This window comes from Pinus tabuliformis, chromosome 8 (assembly GCF_031772625.1).
Source record: "Pinus tabuliformis cultivar Carrire ecotype Pingquan chromosome 8, CPIR1, whole genome shotgun sequence".
Taxonomy (NCBI): domain Eukaryota; kingdom Viridiplantae; phylum Streptophyta; class Pinopsida; order Pinales; family Pinaceae; genus Pinus; species Pinus tabuliformis.
The window spans coordinates 118,687,573-118,705,344 of NC_142294.1; the positions used below are offsets into that span (position 1 = coordinate 118,687,573).

The window sequence follows — 17,772 nt, forward strand, 5'->3', positions numbered from 1 at the left end:
TTTCTTTTCAATAATAATTTGACATGTGGATTCTAGTTACCGGAGAATTCGTAGATTTTTTTATTCTTGTGCTTCAATGCTAGATATTATACGTGCAGCCCCAATGATGTAGCAAGGCTCCAGTTTGGCTTGCTCAAAGTCACTAGATGCCAGAAACTGCCATTGGAAATATATCTGGCATCAACCTTCTGAGTACAAAGCCCTCCCCTTGCCGACTCATACTTCCACTTGCAGAAGACCGGTACTATGAAGCAACGAGTATGCTTTACACTTGCGCTACAAGGGGCTCAAATATGAGACCTGTTAGCATCGGTTGAAATAGAAGAGTCCCATGGCCTAAAAAATTGCCAGACTTCTCGAGCCCTAGGGGAGCAAGTGGACGATGATGATCAGGAGGATAATATGTCTTTTGTTATGTGGTGAGCTTCACTCGCCAGGTGTACCTGAATCTAAGCGAGCATTACATCTGATGATACAAGATGGGAAGCAAGCATGTCGTGATAGAGGACTCTCTCTACTTTTTCTATTGAGGTTTAGGTGGTCGAATGTGAACTGGGTCAAAGTTAGTTTCACTATAGGTGGATTAATCTATGATGGGTATAACTATGACTTCCTCGCCCTAAAACCCTAGCAATCATATGATTCCTTGCACGTTTCACCATGTGTATACAAAATAGAGATGAAGTTGTGTGTGATGTCTATTGTCATATATTCTTGTATGACATTTGTCATGAATGAATCGCCAGTTTCGAATCTCTTTAACACAAGCTCTTAATTCACCCATTTTTTTGTTGAAGAGTTGTTCTTTTCATGCATAGTTAGAGGATTGGCTACTAATTAATGTTTTTCTTGTTATACAGGGTGAAAGAAAGTGTGTTGTGGTCAAATAAATGAACCACTTCGTGCTCATGCACGTGTTGGGCTTACAAGATTGACTGTTGCAGAGCATTTTCGAGATTTCAAAGGCCTCTGTGTTCCATGAACAAAGTTCTTTAGTGGTTAAAAATGAAAAATCATTATTGCATACTCAACTCAGGAGACATAAGCTCTTGAAGCACCCTCCATCAATATTACAGAAATAGCAAATAGTGAAGAACCACAAATTCACACATTGGGTTTGAAAGGAAATGAAAATAACTTGATAAAGCCAACAATAAAAGAGGATACCATTAGTTTACCATCTAATCCACCTGATCCAATTGCTCTAGGAGGCTTGCGCTCTAGCATTGATTCAGAGATGTTTGATGTAGAACCCTCTGCCTTAATTAAAGATTCAATGTTTGTTGTGGTCAAGAGAAAGCCACAAAAACGTGGGAGAAAGCATGCAAACGGCCATGAAGAGCCTTTGAATCATATTGAGGTTGAGTGAAAAAGGCATGAGAAATTGAACCATAAATTTTACGAGCTTCGTGCCATGGTTCCTAACGTTTCGAAAACAGACAAATCTTCTCTGCTTGATGATGCCACTGCTTATATCAAAGATCTATGTTCCAAACAACAAGATTTGGAGTCTGAGAGGGTTGAATTGTAGGTTTAAATTGACACCATAAAGAAGGAATTATTGATGAATTCTTTGAAGTTGGTAGCTAAAGGAGAAACAAATCTTTCACGCATTGACCTTAAAGGTTTTAGCGAGGGGAAATTCCCCAGCTTGAATTCAGAAGTCCGCGTTATTGACCATGAGGCAATAATAAGAATTCAATGTACTAAACATAATCATCCTATTGCAAGATTGATGACAACACTGGAAGAACTTGATTTGGAAGTCCTCCATGCAAGTATTTCTACTGTGAAGGATTCTTTAATTATCCATTCATTGTTAAAATGACCATAGGTTTGTACATGGAAGGCCACCTTCATTCCCTGCTTTGTAAGAAAGTAATTGAATCTTTGAATTAAGTAGTGGAATATCACTACAATATTGAGAATTTTCCTTTGCATGCTTCATTGTGAATTGTGTTTCAAACAAGAAATGGTGATGGTGTCCTCCAACACCATTTTGTAACATAATTCAAGATTTTTTTTAGAAGTAAAGGGTAAGGACTGTGTACAATATCATAGCTTAATGTTGCTTATCCATTAAAGAAACTTTTTTTTTTCAAGAGAAAAAAAACAACAATATTTATATTAAATATGTTGTTACATTTTCTAAAATACATAGAACCACAATGTCTGTGAAACAAGGAATACCAAAATAAGGAAAAATAGGTAGCCGAAGCAAAAGAAACAGAGCACTCCCACTACAAAACGAGGGACCAACCCTTACAACTCAAAAAATAAATCGTATTGTTTGATCACAAAGGTAAAAAACAATGACCGACATCACCTCCCAGGAAAAAGATCTAGGAACCTCAAGAAAAGAGGAAAGCCCTTGAGCCAATAATTGCACCCTGCTCCAAGCACTAAAGCAACTTGTTTTGACATGTATTTTATTCTTAAAGTGATAAATTATTATGAAAAGAGCATTGTGGTGGTCATTCCAAAAAAAAGAGTTGACTTCAAAAGGTTTATTATGAGATAATCCCCTCATATTTATCATGTGAAAAGAAACTCCAGAAGGCCACAATGTTTTGTCAAGGTGGTTTTACAAAGGAAACATTGCGAACACAATTCAAAAGCTAAAATGTCCTTTCTGTGGACTATTCATTTACAAAGCAGGTATTTGAAAATTTCTCGACTTTGCAGAGATTGGTGATTTCAATATAATTGTTGGACAAACAGGGTGGTAGTTTTTTTTATATTTATAAATAATTTTATTTGCTTTGGTCACAAATTGGTAAATGTTTATCATGCATATGCATGCATCAAGTTTGTTTTTTTTTATATCCATATCCTTGTGATAAAGCAGCCGAGATTTCCTTTAGTTCATAAATCTTCTTAATGCAAAGCAATTATGATCTATTCTTGACCATGTGTAGGTAATGAAATACTCAAGGGTTGTTTTAGAATTTGCATTGGTCACATAATGATGCTCGTAATTTTTGCTATATTTTCCCATTAAGAAGGTGTAGTCCCTGTATTGGCCTTTTTTTTGGAAATTTAGTAATAAATTATTTCATTAATAAAATTTTCCCTCAAATATAGTTGGGGTATGATCTCGACGTCATTTTCTTTGTAGGTATGTGTTTTTTTATTTCTATTTTGGTTGTTGTTTGACAAAAAAATATCTTATGCAAGTAGAAGTGAACTCTCTAGATCTATTGGCTTGATCTAGAAACAACATAAGAAAAAACACTTATGTTTTCATTAGAGAGATTAGAATATGGAACAAGGACTTGCCTTGTGTCCAACATAAGTTCTCCTCTTCTCCCTTCTTGTGAACTTTAGCTCGAGCTCCAAATGCTATAAATGGAACCTGCAAAACAATTATAACAAGCACGAGAACTACAATATACGCTTAGCACAGACTAATATCTCTAATCAATGAGTCAAGACGACATTGAAATACATATAAGACACAAGTATAGGAAAACAAATATTTTTTTATTAATGAAATATACGAGAATATTACAACCCTTTTGCAGATCTTGACCATGTAGATGTTTCCCACCTAACTTGTCCTTCCTTATCCACAAAGAAAGCCTTCAATCGCAACTCAAGGATGGTAATGGATCCTTAGGAAAAAAGAAGCAACATCAGGGCATAGCTAAGAGTCTCCAAAATCCAACCCATACTCTATGGGAGGCAGTGAATTTATAGGGTAAATAGGGTAGTTTATGATTTACCAATCTAGGACTTAGATCCACATATGAAGGAGGATAAGCTCTAGGGATAAGAGATAAGACCTCTAGAGTAGGAATTCGAGATCTCAATCAATAGTAAATGGTTAAAACCACATTAGAAGCTTCTAGAACGAGAATATTCATGATTATTTTTTATTTTTCCCAAAATTATAGAACCATCAACCCTTCAAAAAAGGAAACATGTTCTAGTCAGTGTAGTTGCTCAATTATGCAATGTGCAATAGTGCAGTTTGCATAGAAGACAAGGTGCGATGGGTCCAAAAATGAGGTTTTTAAGTTGTTAAACCCAAAAATTTTGTACTTTTTGGAGAGATAAATCTTTGAGACTTTACAAAGCGATGATTGTAAGGTGTCAAGGATATTAATTGATCCAATTTCCAGGCCATTTGAGAAATTGTGAAAAAATGACCTGTAACAGATTCCCCCCTAAAGTAAAAATTCAGAAGCAGTGGTTAAGAGCTGAAGTGATTTACTTTTTGAAAAGTCTGGATCAAGAAAAGGTTGATTGCGATCAGCATATGTTACAATACATAATCATCATGATATCATAGCTAAGGTAGACATACCCATACTCAACCTATAAGGCAATATAACATGTACAATGATCAAAGTCTTGTCCATTGATGAAAATTGTTGGACCCATGTTTGGATGACTTTCTGAATGATCATAGCCATCATACTTTGTGATTTGGTATGAATCCTAAAAGCACATCCTGGATGGATGAAACTAGATTTTGGGTCTTCTACCTTGTCACTCGATAGTACGAGTCTAACCATGTGAATAAATGTGCTAGATTCAAACATGGTAGACACCATATGATTATCGGCCAATAGATTTAAGTTGTTAATAGATGCGATAGAAACAATTGATGATGGTAATGGCCCTAAAGGTACTATAGTACAATCCATGAGATGTGAATGAATGATTTGAATTCAAACACCACACATAATCCCTCAATCAAAGGCCAATGCTGAAAAACCTGTTGTCGAAAGTGAGGTTTACTTGCTATTGAGGTATGCAAGCTCCAAGGCATTGGAAAGAGTTTCTAAGTCAATTTCCTGGATAATGTGTTGATGTTGATAGGAAGTGACTCATCGAAGGAGGGCCTTGATTTATTCCCCCATTTGACATGAAACAAATATCGATATCTACGACAAAATGTAGTGATGTAAAGATGGTTCAGGAGTGGAAGACACAAAAGAAAGCTTAAGGTATTGTAGTAGATGTCAACTGAGGGTGGACTTTCTCTTGAACATATCAACAACACTGAATGAAGTCGGCAATATTGACTCAAAGACCCATGATGAAGGTATGATCAACAGTGATGCAAGAATATTTTCGAACCCAAAGCAGTCATGGAGATGAAGTGAAAGAGTGTCATGTTCAAGAGAAACTCACTACTATTAATTGGTAAAATTCCATGTTTTCCCGATTTCCAAACCATTTCTGGCCAATACCTATTTATTTTTGACAAGCTTGAGGCAGATAATATATGCTTGATCTATAAGTTCATCCTTTTTATGAATCCTTCTGAGTATTTTTAATGAACCCTGAGAAGGAGTTCTTTGGTCTTGTCATTCTTGACAAGTCCAGCAGTGTTAAACAATTTAATGAGTCCAATGAAGGCATAACTCGGCTTATTTTTCATGCTTAGAGAGTTTGAAAAATAGGCAAAAAAGAAAAGTGAGCTTGACACAGGAAAATAACTATGCTCAAGGGACCTTATTTCATTTTTTAATGAGATTGACACAAGAGAAGGAAATCTACTCATACATCTGGTCATGTCTCTCAAGAGGCCATAGCTTCCAAGAGGTGCTCACTGTATGGGAGGAAAAACTATGAAAGAGACACATATCAAGGGATCTAATGGAAAGATCAAGCTCCAATGCCCCCAATAAATGATTCACCATATCACCTACTATATCTAGATCAAAATAAGTTTAATAAATAGTGAATGGCTCATCTTCATCAATAGTTACGGGCATGGGATAGGTTGCCACATAATCGACCTGTGGCGGGGAAGATACCACTTGCATATTTGGAACATTAAGGGAAGTCAGATGATTAGTAGTCAAATGAGGACCAACGAAAGAAAGTTGATCAATAGTCACAAAATTTCCATAATGTGGGAAACACATCACTTAAAAGAGTGTAGACATGAAAAAATTCATAGCATAGACATAGTCTCGACCTAGGACCAAATTGAAATCCAAGGGGCTCAAGACTACCATAACATCAATACATACAATTTTCCTTCCATGGTAATAGGTCACTGAGGAAGGATCCCTAAAGGTTGGCTGGTTCTTTTGTTAAAAGCTAATAGATTCGAAGCAACAATATCAAGCTGAGGGGAACCTATAGCTTTCCAAGTAGTTGAGGATAGAATGCTAATAAGAGCTCTATCACCTATAACAGTGTGATAGATGGTTTTATCAGAAGCCTTCACCATGATTTGAAAAGGCATGTAAGAAGGGAGACGAGGATCTATTAATTGATTCCAATCCAAGGCAATGAATTGTTTTCTTGGAGGGGGTTTCATAGGAACAAGAGAAATGCTCCCTTGTTCAACATGATCTGAAGAAACAAGAAGAACCTAAGCAGTATGAACTCCATTCTCTACGGGAAAAGTGTGATCAACTGAAGGTGGAATCATGTTAACCAATTTCTCAACCAATGGTTGGTTGAGAACAGACTCATGGGATTCACATTCAAAGAGAGTGTGATTGACTGAATATGAATTCAAATCAATCATTTCATCAATTAGTGGAGGATTCATGTAATGTTTTCGGTAACCAACTAGAATTTTTTGTTAATAAGTGGTAAGGATTTCCAACAATTTGGAGGCTTCATCCAAACAAGCGAAAAGGTGAATTGGATGATTCTCCTCACATAAATTACAGGGAAACTTAACTTTACCCTTATTTCTAGGAATCTTATTATTACTAGTCAAATGTTTGTCATCAGCATGATCTCCATAGGCTAAAGACAAGGGTTGATGTGAGCTTGAGGACCACACTTCTCATACTTATGGAACACCAAGACAATCTTTAAGAAGGTGATCACCTTTATAAAGCATGCAAGGGAATTTAATTTTGTAGGGCTTGTTGGAAAATTTCTCAACATTAGTTTCATTTGTAGCAATGGTTTCTTGGTTCCCCCCTGCTTATTTTGTTTATTTTTCTTCATCCTTTTCTTCTTCTTATTAGCTTCCTGGTTACTAGAATCAAGGCTTTCACCAGGCGAGGAGGAAGAAAGGGATGAAGAAACAATAGGTGAAGAAGGCACAGGGTCAACTTTATGATCAACTTGAGGTTGATGTTGTTCATATGGAGGAATACTTAGTTAAGGAGTAGTTTGTAAATTCAGAACCAAGGAGGTCAAAAATAACCAAACTGGTAAACCAATGGTAAATCCAGGAAGGGACAATGTTTCCATATAAGGAGCACCAATATTTCCAAAAGGAGGAAAAGAACTAGGATTCTCATTAGAGGGTTTTCCTTGACTGGTAAACTCAGGAATTGTTGCCATTAGTCTCAATCTAAAATCTATTAAATATTTGTTCCATGGTGAGGATGTTTTTCCACAATTGATTAATTGATTTTATAAACTAAAGATACAAATAAAACAAAATAGGCGTAACTTGAAAAAAGGTTTACCAAGTCACAGTGAATTGCAATATACCGTTTCCAGTACATGTAGGAAATTTCCCCGAATGTTGTGTTCGGTGTATCATAGTAAACAAGACGTCTAACTCGGTTACATATGGTGGGATAATAACCTAGTAGGGACTTCCAAAATATACTCAGAGGTGTGTGGAAGCACAATCCATAGTGGCATTGTCTAATGCATCCTATATGATAGGAAACATTTCGATATGCTTTTCATACATGGAGTGTCATCTGATATACCCGAGGGTATTGTTGAGGTGAAAACTCAACCCCCCGATTTTGACTTATTTATTTCAAATAATGGGGACCCTTTTCATAAATTTTGGCTGAATCACATTTTAATATTTCTTTTTGTTAAGTGTCTACAATTTTGCCAATTTTTTTTTCATCGGATTTCCCTTTTGATTGCTTCATTGTGTTCAATTTTTCACAAAATTTCCATTGGTACTCATTTAATCTCATTTGGTTACACGGTTTATAAATGGTGCTTCGCCGAAGTTTGATGATTTTTAACGCTAGGGCTAAAAATGTAGAAAGTGTATATTATTTTAAATTTTGTAAATAAACTAGTAATTAATTGTAAATATTGATTTTTAGTTAATCTTTACTAATTAGTTCATTTTCACTAACGGTCCTACAAAACCGCCACAGCCAAATTGTACAGAAAAGAACATTATGGTGTTTTCGGGATCTCCAAAGTCTATTCTAAACCCCAATTTCAAAAATTAAGAGGAACCGAAACCCCGAAGTTACCAAATAGTTGTAGTTCTTTTAGTTGGAATTTTAAATTACAAAATCATTGTAGTTTATAATAAAGGGACCCGCTCTAAATTACAAAGTGAATATAGTTTATAATTAAAAAAATTACAATATCATTTATCCTCTGATGTCTGAGGTCCCGAGGTTTTTATATCTCTGATAAACTTAGCTCTAATGAGGTTTTTCATATTAAAGTTCTGATTTTCCAATATTTAAGAACTTCTGATGTCAAGAACCTCTGACGTCTGAGGTCCTTCAAATTTCGATGGGTTTGGTTTTGATCATAATGAAATGATATTTTAACGTCCACAAGACTAAAAATAGTCTATGAGACCATCAGTTCCCTGTTTTTCGCTCTTTGCAATTCAGTCCTTTTCTGATTCAAATTGATGATGAGCTGACCCAACTTTCCAACAATCTCCTTGCTAAAAAGACAATGCCAAGAAACTGATGCTAACATGTTCTCATAACTTTCTCTGATGTATTTGAATGCATCACATTCCAAAATGAAATGTTTTTCCAATTCCACCGCCCCAGACGCGCAAAATGTGCACACCCTTTCTTCCCAAGCTTCTTTAGGCATTTTCCACAATCTTGTTTCACACTGAAGTTGATGTGAGTTAGTCCTTAATTGAGCAATAAGAACCTTTTCCCTCCATGAAATGCTAGCTCCAATGAACTCCTTTTGTTGTAAATCACACGTAGGGTTGAATTCCTCAATGTAATATTTCTTCTTTCTACCCAACTCTTTTCCCCATACCTTTTTACGAAACTTCTCCATAACAAAATCCTTTAGTTCCTTGCTATTTGTGGGATAGGCATTGAGGTAGATATCATATAACACAACGTATATAGTATAAGATTTTCTCTTTTAGATATAATATAGTTGTAAGATTTAAAATGTAAATTATTGTTTAATTGTTTTTCTTTAATTAATATTTTATTTTAATTCTTGTAAATAACATTGTATTAAACTATGTTTTGATTTAATAAAATTAACTTTTAATTAATTAAAATTTTTATTTTATTCATTTAATATTATACTAGGTAATTAACTCAACTCTTATTTTAATAATATGTAATTTAGTTTTAATAATTTTAAATGAAATGTATATAATTAATTTAATAACTGTAATGTAATTAATAATTAATTAATTTTAATTATATATTTAATTAGATTAGAATTTATAATTAAATTTCTAAAATTTTTTGGAAAGGCATATCTGGAGATCTATTCAACCAAATGAAGCTTACAATAGCTTATTGGAAAGCTAAGACAGAGAAAAATAATAGAGGATAGTTTATTTTATAAAGAATCATCATTTAATGATCAAGAAATCTAGAACAAGACAAAGTGACGAATTTCAAACAAAAATTAGTTTTTCCAAATTTTGATTTCGGCAAATCTCATTAGTTTTTGAAAATTGTTGTCAAAAATTCATTCCTAGCATTATTCAAAAGCTAATCAGACCCAACATAAGCAATTACATCTTGAATTTTCTTTAGATATTAGTTTATTGTTTTATTTAACAATTTGTTGAGAATGAGTTTTTCTTTCTATTTTGTTCATCAAATTGGTTCTAATTTCTGAATTTCAATTGGTTTGTGATAGGAGAGAAATTGAGAAAATGAGAAAGAGAATATTTGGATTAATGGAGTTGCTCCAACAAGATAGGAAATGGAATTTTGGCCAATCAAATTTGTGGGAGAAAATTTATTCTCCAAACAATTATCCTATTTTAGATTTTCCTTTGTAATTTTAAATATGACTTTAGAGAATGCCCTTGGGGGGGTCCTCTTCTCCGCACCTAGAGAATTCTGAAGCACTATTGTAAGGGAGGTTCGAGCTGTAGAAGTAGGAGGAAAATCTCAGATTTGAGTCATTGGGATTTGTCTTTTTCAAATATATACTTTCTATTATAAGAAAAACTTTCACTATTGCAACTCTTCCTTTTAATGGCAGAGTGTTTGATTTGTAAGAGATTGTTGGAGGTCAGTTCAAGGAACAAAGCACAAAGACCAGGTTTTAATAAATTTGTATTTTAAATACTATTATTTGTAATGCAAATTTCATTTTGAATAGCAGATATGTGTGAATCTTTCTTATATTATGCACTATTGTTTGATGTGGAAGGTTGTCTTTTGAATTAGCTATCTAGTTCATGAGCCTTATAGATCTATTATCAATTTTCTCTTTTGCTCACATATGCTCAAATCATATTTCTGAGTAACTTTTTACTCAAAAATATGCTATCTAAATTTGATTTAATTACCATTGACATTAAGTGAACTATTTCCTAATGTTATTGGTTAATCATTCACCGTTAATAGGTCTCTGAACATATCATGTTTTGGTAATTATAATATCAGCTAGTAGAACTATTTCATTAGCCATGTATTCACCTAAAACCAGGCATGTTAAAATCTCAATTATTTAATTACTTTACTCTTGGTTGGGGTAGATATACATCTTCCTAATCGAGATAGGCTTAGTATTTCTTTCCTTTTGTTTACATTCTAGGATTAGTTTTCATTTAAATTAATCATTACAATTCTAAGAAGCCCTCTTATCAAAGAGACAAACTTTAGTTGTGGCTTGGTTGAGCCTAGGTCGGTGTAAATATCACTTCCTTGCATGAGCTAAACAAGCGATCTCATCCTATCTCTCCTTTATTGGTAAGTAAAAGACATACTTTAAGCCATAAGAGATAGAGAGAAGGTAATTTGACCTAATTTAACCAATTGGAACCACCATTCCAAACGGAAAAGGAGTTGCTTTAAGTTCCTGACGGGGTGGTCTCCCTTATAATGTTGAATGGTCATTTTAAGCCATTAACATTTTTGGTGCTAGAAGGAGGGACAATGACTTGTTGTCTTTTGGAGTTTTTGTGTTTTAAATTTTTTATTTAATCACAATATCTCATTCTAAACTTCCAATTTGGAGTTGTATTTCCTGGCGTGTATCTGTCAATACTCCAACAGAAATAGTAAGACATTGGTCGAAGGTAAAGTTTAACGGTAAGAGGAATGCTTCTGCATTTAATCATGCCTTACAATTTATCCAAAATTTTGTAAATTCTTATATTCATGATATTGATGAAGGTATTTTATGCAGGATTTTTACTCTTACATTCTCAGGAAATTGCAGAATCTGGTGCCAATCTCTTCTAGTTGCCTCTATTCACAAGTGGGATCAATTTATCACAATGTTTCTTTATGAATTTTATGATTATTATTATTAACAAGTATGTGATGAATATGAAAATTTACGAATGTTTGGAAATGAATCTTGCATGGATTTTATTATTAGATTTTGATTAAATTGTTTAATATTCAAAAGTGAGAATAAACCTTTAGAGGATGAGTTGTTGGACTAGTTTGAGTATATTTTTTCTCTTCCTTGCTTTCCTAATCCATATGAAACCATTACAAGCTTTGATGAATATTCTTCAACCTTTATTAACATGATTGAGAATTCCAATATGGAGGTGCATACCAATTAGGATGAAGGTGCCTCTCTTATGTATGATAAATTACTTCATTTTGTGCACACTTCATACAACGTTGATAATGACTTTGATTCTCTCTCTCATGTTAATGAAACACCATCACAAAGTTTAGAGGATTGTGATAATCAACTGCAAGAATATACCCACAATAATCTTGAAGAAACAGTTGCCTTGAAATTAGAAGATCAACCTGAAATTAATTCAGAAAATCAGTCGATAAATCAACAAGCACATGTAGAAATTGAACATTCTAATATACAATATGTTGTACAAATATCTGAATTTTGTCATGTTGATAAAATGCTAAATTCAGGGTAGCCAAACAACATTCTTCAAGAAAAAATAATTAGCCAATTGAATGATCTAGAATCTGAAATTTGTAATGAAGAAAACACACAAAAATCTACAAATAGAGATAGTTTCAAATTCATTTCTTCAAATTCACATTTTCCCCTTTATCCTAATATTTTTGTTGATAGTGATTTATCTCCTCTTCGCATTAATATTGTTCCAGAAAATATAGAGGTTGATTTAAATGAAATGCCTATTAGTTTTTACCATGATAGAGAGACAATTGATCATTATTCCGACATTGATAAACACATGCTTAATATTCATTTTCATCTTAATATATCATATGCAAATGAAGAGAATCCTAGTGAATTTCATGAAGTCATTTATGATGATTACCCTGATATTGAGGATGTTGATTCATTTTCTTCTTCATTAAATCCTCATGATCAAAGTCATATTATATTTGAGAATGAAGAAAACTTCAATTTAGAAGTTGTTCCAATTAATTCTCATTCTCAAACAAAGAATCGTCTTCCTGATTTCAACATTCCATCATCCATCCCAATTTATGATTCTTATGACAATCAAGTTCTCACTCCTATTCGTAGTCTTGAATCTTTCCTTCTCTCACAAGTTGTTTCCAATGATCTTTCTAATTCTACTATTCTGACTAATGCTCGTGAGAAGGAAATAATTTCAAATCGGTCACAATTGTGTTGTAACATTAATTGTAACCGTAATGTAAATTATGAGTTCATTTCATTGTTTTTCTTTCATTTATTTTGTTTGATTTCAGATTTGTTTTCTATTTTCATTTTTCAATTTTTAGATGTCATTTGCTGACATATTGAAAAATTAAGCGTTGAAAATTCACAATCTGCATTACTATAATTTAAAGAGGAATCTCAAAATTCAGATCATGATCATCAAGAGCTATTGATTTTCCAAATCCATTTGATGGTTATGTATTATCAGCTTACTTTCCCTTCTAGAGTGCATTGTCAACATGAATCATCACTTTTGCGTACATTGATTTAATATGTCCAACCTCTTAGTTTAACCAATGACCTTATGATAGATTGATTAAGCTCCCATCTGAATTTCATTGATCCATTTCAAAGACATTTGGAAGTTTTATGTTCACAAAAGTTTACTAATGGTTTGTCTTATGTACATAACACTAATGGTTGTTCGACCTCTCTCCCAGTTGGCTTCTTCCTTTCTCTAGTAAATATTCATCCTTATTTTTATGATCCCATAAAGATCTGGTTGGAAGAATCTTTCCAGGGGAGAATGTTTGTAAGTAAACCTCTTGTAAATAAACTGCTTTATGTATATTTTTTAGCAATAAATGTATGTTCTACATTCAGATTTATTTATGTTGTGTTAATTCCAATTGTATTTTTATTATTGATGTGTGTTCTATACATACATGCAGAAAATAAAATGCTTAAATGGTTACAATGGAAGTATTACTATACTTAGTCATGTTTCCTTTTATTTAGTTAGGATTAGGGATAAATTAATTACATTTAGATTCCTTTCCTTTTTGTAGTTATTTCATTATTGCATATTTTTAATAAATGTATAATGAGCCTATGACGCTTCCTTGTCATCTACTTCATTCTTTAGCAAAGAGTGTTTGAAAAGTATGATTTCTTAAATTACATTTATGTTTTTCTTGCTTATTATTCTTGGTGAAACTTCATTAAAATTTACAAATAAAATCAGGAAGGATGAAGTTCTAAAAAATCTTGACAATCAAGCACTCTTGAGAAATTCAATTTTCAATTCACAAGCATTTCTATATGATCACTTTTTCCACTCTTGTTTCTCAATGTTATTTTGAAGTAGATGCAAATCAATAGCTCTTTACTTAGTACATAATTTAGAGTGAATAATGAGATGATTTTGAACATATAAAAAATCATAGAAAATATAGGGAGAATGTTGAGATCTATAAGGTAAATTTACAATCAAAATTCTTACAGGTATGCATTGACATATTCATCTTCATCTGTTATTAATTTCTCTTTTCTATTAGTTTGTTTTTTTTTTTTTTTTTTGTTTCTTTTTGCGGGTCTTCGTTAGCTTGATTTGGAGACTTGATTTTACTTAAATTTAGAATAAATCAAGCAGTTAGCCCTTTCCATACCATTGACATGTTCAGGGAAGTATTTGTTTTCCATCAAAATCTTGGTATTCTATATTGTTGCTTCTTTTCATATTTCCTTGCTTCACAAATACATGACATGAGCCAATAATCATTAATGCAGCTACAATCAAATGTTAGACTCTTTCTTATTCAATTTTGTCATAAGAAAGGGAAAATCACACAAATTAATTTTTGTAACTAGTTGTAAAAGTGCTCGTATCCAACTTTTCCCATTCCAAATATTATATTTATCAGGTTGATTTGAGCCTTTCCATTGCACTCATTCATCTTACACTACCTTAGTAGCATTTCTTCTTCTGAATTGATTCAGGGCCTCTATCTGGTAATTATTGGAATCTCGATCTCTTGTTTTTCACTTGTTGATATCTTTAGACCTTATGAGTTTATGTTATATCAGAAGCATTTGAAAACACACATTAGGGGAATTTTGAGGTCTAAAATAGGCCTCCTAAGAAAGATGTATAACCAAAATAAACTTATAATAACAAATAGGATTTAAGGTGATGATGTCAACCATGGGGGATGATTCACCATTTTTGGAGTAAAAAAGTAAATATATTAAAAAATAATAAAATAATAAAACTAATTTTTCAACTTGTATTTTAAAGTTATCTCCCTAAGGTTTTACTCAAATTTTGAACAAGAATACTCGTTGGATGAAAAATTTAATTTCTCATCCAAGGAGTACCCATGTTTCAAACTTTAGATGGCCCTGCTACACGAAAAACGAGAAATACATGAAAAACCATGATTGCAATCACGTTTTCCATGTATTTCTCATTTTTCGTGTAGCAGGTTCCATCGAAAGTATGCAACATGGTTACTCCTTAGATGAGCAATCAAATTATGCATCCAACGTGTGTTGCCGCTCGAAATTTGAGTAAATCCATAAGGAGATAAGTTAAAAATACGAGTTGAAAAAACAATTTTTTCTTTTTTCCCTCTAAAATTTGACGATGTAATCTAATCTTATTTTATTATTTCCACTATTATTTTATAATTTTCTCAAGAGGCCCATTTTAGACCACAAAATTCCCCTACTGATTCCAAGAGTTGTCTCTCTGAGATCCATGAGGCCTATTTTATTTATCTACTCAAATTTCTCGATCTTAGAATGTCGTAGAAGTCATATTGAAATATTACAATATTCGAGTTTCGACATTATGTTTTTATCTAATATTAATTTTGAGCTTCCTTTTATCGAAACTATTATTTGAAAGATTTACAAGAAATATTTATAGCGGGACTTCCGACATTGAAAGTGAAAATCAAATAAACCTCCAAAAAGGAATTCTACCGAAAACATTTTAATAACAAAGGCTTTATTTATCGGAATTTTGTTTATCAGAGAATTGTCCTCATTTCAGAAGTCTTGTTTATCATAGCTCTTACCTTTTTCTTTGACTCTCTCAGAACCTTGAAAATTCAAAATATCGGTTTAAGTATCCTTGTAGGCCTCTGGTCAAATCATTTATTGTTAAACAAATTGATCTGTCACTATGCTCACATGGAGTTATATTTGGTTATCTTTGTATATATATGTTGAATTTCATGTTAATCTAATATTCGAGAGCTTGTCTGCATTTTTTAATTATAATTTAGTCCAACATCCAAGTATTAATTCTTCGGGATGGCTTTGTGACTTCAGGGATATACATTCTTCATGGTGTGTGCACTTGGGCCTCTTTTTACTCTTCATGGCAATCTTCGTGGCTAATGAGAAATGCATCACCTGTGGCTTGCCTACATTTTCATCTTTATATTACTATCAGATGCTCATCCCATCATTGTAATCATCTTTTAGTATGCATCTTTATTTTCATTTAAAATACACTCTTGAGAAACCACGTGATGATGCAACCAACTGGTAAGGAATTTGGAATAGGTAAAAGTAATGAATCATGGATAATTCATGTTTAAATTTTCTTTTGTTTTTTATATATCACTCCATATTTATCATGGAAATTTTCAAGACCTCTCCCTCTACACATATGCATTACACTTTTTGGGACTTGGTCTTGATTATTAACCATTTATGAAAATCATGGAGTTGACATAAAATCTGAAATATAGAGAGAGAAATTATCACTACAATTCATAGAAAAGTACATCTTCATTTTCATTTTTGATGGATATGATTTCTTATTTTGACTCCTTGAATATGAGATATCATTCTTCTAGTTTTACTTCTTGCTTTAATTTAGACATAATAAGTTATGATTTCGGGCCAGTGAAATTTGCATAACTTATTCATGCTTTTACTTCCAATTAAAAAGAAGAGGTTATATTTTGTTGGATAAGATGATATCTTTTATGTAAGATCAAACGAAATTATTCAATGGTAAGTTTCATATGCCCAATTTCATATTTCCATTTCTTTACATTTTTGTTTCAGTTTAGTTTTTGTAATTTTGCTGATATATAACTCTTTTTCGTAGGTCTCCATGAATTATTTTTTTCACCCATACCAACTCAGATTTGGAGCTTATTCTCCTTTTTGTTTGTTTGAGTTTTAAAAAAGCAGTCATGATATCCAAGAAATCAGATAAACTGGGGAGTCCTTGAACCTTTATTCTATTTCATAAGCATTGCTTTTATGATGAAAATTGTTAAGATGTTCTTATGCAGGATTTGCTTTGAAACCAGAAGATCTGCAAAAGATAAAGACTTCTCATTTGGGCTTTATTTTAACTCACGACTAATATTCACCTTTTTAATTTTAAAGATTAATTGCTTATAGCTCTACAAAATTAAAAATTACTAAACTCTCAACATAAAGCGAACACACACATGCTTATCTTCTTTTACTCTTTTGTTCAAACATTTGTATAATTAGTCTTGTTGGGGTTTACCTTTTAAATTTGGGCTTTTCTTTGAGCTTCTCCTTTCCTCATTTTGACATGTGCAGAATTTGTTGATTTCTTTTTCACTTTAGTTTGGATTTATTTTCTTTTTTATGATTGGTTATGATTTGATCTAGGTGAAACCATTAAGATTTATGTGGAAGGCCTTTTCCTCACCTAACATCAACTGATAGACATGGAAAATCTTTACTCTATCAACTTCATGAGTTTCATTTACCATTAAAGGTATATCTTTATGGAACCCTAAATCCCTCTTGCGTTAAATATTTTCCATGTAGGAACACAAGTATCACTTTTAAATGATATAGTTCACGTTTTTAAGGAAAGAACTGACCTAAGTTTAACTCAATGGATCCCTCCCATCCCTCCACTTTATAAAAACCTATAATTGATAGTCGCAGGGAAATATTTTTAGAGTCAACATTATGGAAGCATTATATCCATTTGGTTAAGTCTCTATTACCATCCCACCTCTTTCACTCAAGTACATCATGAACTAAAATCTCGCAAATACGCTTATCAAAAGGGTGATTAAAAGAGGAAACATAGGAAATGCAAGGCAATCCATTGGGGCTATGGACGCTCACTGGTAGCGGGGCCATGCTTGTATAGCATACAAGACAACTTCGTCGGGGTACTATTCAAACTTGATGTGTTAGAAAATTATATATTACAGAGCAATGGAACACATAAAATATTGCAGAAACACAAACACATAAAATGCATAAAACAAGAGAGAGACACGAATATGTGTGGTT

General features: G+C 32.8%; 1 pseudogene; it reads left to right on the forward strand.

Annotated features, from left to right (window-relative positions):
- LOC149234410 (transcription factor MYC1-like) overlaps window positions 1-1,899 on the forward strand; it is a 112,134-nt pseudogene extending 110,235 nt beyond the window's left edge.
- The last annotated feature ends 15,873 nt before the right edge of the window (window positions 1,900-17,772 follow it).